This window comes from Triticum dicoccoides, chromosome 4B (assembly GCF_002162155.2).
Source record: "Triticum dicoccoides isolate Atlit2015 ecotype Zavitan chromosome 4B, WEW_v2.0, whole genome shotgun sequence".
Taxonomy (NCBI): Eukaryota; Viridiplantae; Streptophyta; class Magnoliopsida; order Poales; family Poaceae; genus Triticum; species Triticum dicoccoides.
This window is the reverse complement of record NC_041387.1, coordinates 52,443,388-52,446,362: the sequence shown is the minus strand read 5'-3', so window position 1 is coordinate 52,446,362 and position 2,975 is coordinate 52,443,388. Positions and strand designations below refer to the sequence as shown.

At 39.1% G+C, this 2,975-nt stretch overlaps 1 protein-coding gene across 7 annotated transcripts in view; it reads left to right on the top strand.

Moving 5' to 3' along the window:
- Positions 1–2,975, top strand: part of LOC119294947 (serine carboxypeptidase-like 7) — a 26,972-nt gene that overhangs the window by 2,240 nt on the left and 21,757 nt on the right. Inside the window, exons 6-16 of one of the 7 annotated variants that reach the window (XR_005143616.1) lie at positions 119–156; positions 266–367; positions 464–544; positions 626–778; positions 900–971; positions 1,597–1,715; positions 1,808–1,921; positions 2,038–2,083; positions 2,170–2,254; positions 2,377–2,546; positions 2,627–2,969. The exons of 2 other annotated variants lie outside the window; for them this stretch is intronic. The gene's annotated coding sequence lies outside the window, so the exon portion shown is untranslated. Of the gene's footprint in view, positions 1–118; positions 157–265; positions 368–463; positions 545–625; positions 779–899; positions 972–1,596; positions 1,716–1,807; positions 1,922–2,037; positions 2,084–2,169; positions 2,255–2,376; positions 2,547–2,626; positions 2,970–2,975 lie in introns of those variants that run through there. 4 more of the 7 variants (XR_005143615.1, XR_005143614.1, XR_005143613.1 and 1 more) reach the window with 4 other exon arrangements.

Sequence of the window (2,975 nt, the reverse complement as noted above, 5' to 3'; positions counted from 1 at the left end):
GGGTTACAGTCAGAACATTTTTCTAGAGTTGTCATATGAACCGAGACGGGTAATTTGGAATTTCACCAAGAATTGAGGAGGTAATGTGGACTTACCTCTTGATTATAATATGCTCCAGGAATTGACATGAGGCAACAACCTGTTATCAATCTCAAGGCAAGTTATTATCTATCCTTTGAACATTTACATCGACAACGACAATATAATGGAAAAGAGTGTGGGACCATGTATTTATTCTGTTGCCATGTTAATGCAATTATTTTAGGGATATCTGGTTGGCAACCCTATAACAGATCCAAAGTTTGATGAAAATTACAAAATTCCAAGTGCTCATGGCTTTGGGATAATATCTGATCAAATATATGAGGTGATGCCACATTTGAACTCTTCAACAATATCATGTGATAATTTTTTGCAGTATGCTTTGATCTAAGAAGTTGTAGCATGGTTTCCTTTTGTGAAGAGTGCGGTGAAGAATTGTAAAGGAGATTATGTTACCCCCGTGAATGAAATGTGTGTTGAAGTGTTGCATATTATCAATAATGTAAGATTCATGTATTGCTTTGTTGTTATGAAATAGTATGGTATTTCCAACATCATCTAATGTACTTCCCTTCTATCACAGCTCATTTCTGAAATTTCAATTGAACACATCTTGTACAAAAAGTGTGACGTTGTTGCGCCAAAGACCATAGATGATGCTTCAAGAAGAAAGTTTTTGTTGGAAGAATCTACCCAATTAAACAAGCCACCTGCTCGTCCAACTGTAGATTGTTTTGTCAGTCTCTCTTCATCCATGATGTGTCAATTTGATATATGAATTCCGATGAATGTGAAATATGTCACATGAGGCTGTTCTCGTAGCACAAACTTATCTAGAATTATTTTCTAAATTGCAGACATATGGTTATTACCTAGCTTACTTTTGGATGAACAACAACATGACCAGAAAAGCTATCGGGATCAAGGAGGTACACACTATGTCTTTTGCATGAAACTTATTTCATAGAGTATGCATCCAAAGGTATCATTATGTAGTGTTAACTTCTTTAGATATAAAATTAGACATGGTAGGGTAAAAAATGTTGTAGAAGTAGAAAAAAGTAAAGAAAACCATCACCTTTTGAATCTTGGACTTTGCATCAACTCTATATTTACTCGTGATTTTTTTTAAAACATCTAAATATGCCAGACACTTTTATAACATCCATTGACATCAAGTGGTTTGCAGTAATATAACATCAAATAGAGCTAGTATCAGTTGGATGGTTGCGACATATATACAATACACATGTTTGCTAACAGTGGGAGGTGAAGGTGAGGGCGACTGGTTTATAGGAGAGATTGGTAACTGACAACTTTGTCCAAGCCTTTATTTGCATTTTGTTTTTCCGAGTGTACACAATTTATTAATTCTAAAGTGTATGGTTCTCTTTAGATGATTCCAAAGTTTTCATACCAAAACAAAACTTGGTGCAAAGTTGAGATTTTAAGTTACTTTTTAGCTTAATACGTACCATGTAGGAGCAAACCTGGAATTCTTTTTCCAATCCACATCATTTGGAACATTATTGATGAAAGTTAATTTGGCAATAGGGAACAACCAGTGAGTGGATACAATGCAACATAGGGCTCCCCTACACGTATGAGATACCGAGCAGTATACCATACCATCTCAACCTCACTACGAGAGGTTATCGTGCACTTGTGTACAGGTAAAAACAAGGGCATGAGAAGTTTTTTACCTAGTCACATTGGCTCAAAATGTTCGTTCGCACCTCATAATTTAAACTATTTGTGTGTGCAGCGGAGACCATGATCTGGAGGCACCATTTCTTGGCACACAAGCATGGATAAGATCCTTAAACTTTTCGATCGTTGATGAATGGAGAGCATGGCATCTTAGTGGGCAGGCTGCTGGGTTAAGTCTTTACATCTCCCTATTTCATATATAAGAAAAACTCCATGTCACATACCTTGTGTGCTAGCTTTCTCCACACTCTCTTTGACATGGGATGCATCTTTTCTTTTTTGTAGATTTACCATAGAATACACAAACAATATGACATTTACCACAGTGAAGGTGATCTTGTTATCCTTTCCAAATCATGTCCATGGGAACCATACATGTTCTAACATGGTAGAGGTCATCATTCATTTTTTGTACAGGGTGCTGGTCATACTGCTCCAGAATACCGGCCTAAAGAATGTTTTGCCATGGCTCAAAGGTGGTTGGACAATGAGCCTCTCTGAGGTATATACCCCGACCACTTTATTTTCTGTATTAACACATATCATATTTACGCATTTCTTCATCTACATATGAAAAGATGAACGCAGTAATGATTTTAAATGAACTTTCTTTACTCTTCCTAGAAAGATTTGGTGTGGGAGAGAAAAGCATCCATCAAGGCTAGATTTATCTAATCAACTTTGAATGTGAATTAAATGGGCGAACTGTGTTAGGGCATCTCCAACGGCGACCCTCAAACCTCCCGCATACGTCCAGACAACGCTGTCCGGACAACTGAAGCCATCTAACACAGGTTTGTATCGGTCTGCGGCACTGTCCTTGCCGGCGGGAGGGCTCCTACTCCGTTTTTAGGTGTTTTTTGTGTCTGTTCAGGGCTTGTGTTCTGCTCAGGAAGACAAGACGGCAGCGGCTACCTGAAGTTGGAATAAGGTTCTCCCCCACCTAGCCTCCATTATGATGGCGCGTCTAGCACTATCAAAGGGCGTGTGGATGTGTGTTTTTGGCGGATCTCACGGGATTCGGTTGGCGTTTGTCTTCAGAGGATCCATTTGGATCCGGTCTTCGTTCGTCTGTGTTCATGCGTCTTCAGATTGGATCCTTCGTTCTACTCTTCTCTTCATCGGCGGCGGTTGCTGTTTAGGTGTGTTGGTCCTATTGGACCTTAGCACGACGATTAATTCTCAACTATCAACTACAACAAGGTTTGCTCTGCTCCAGTGAG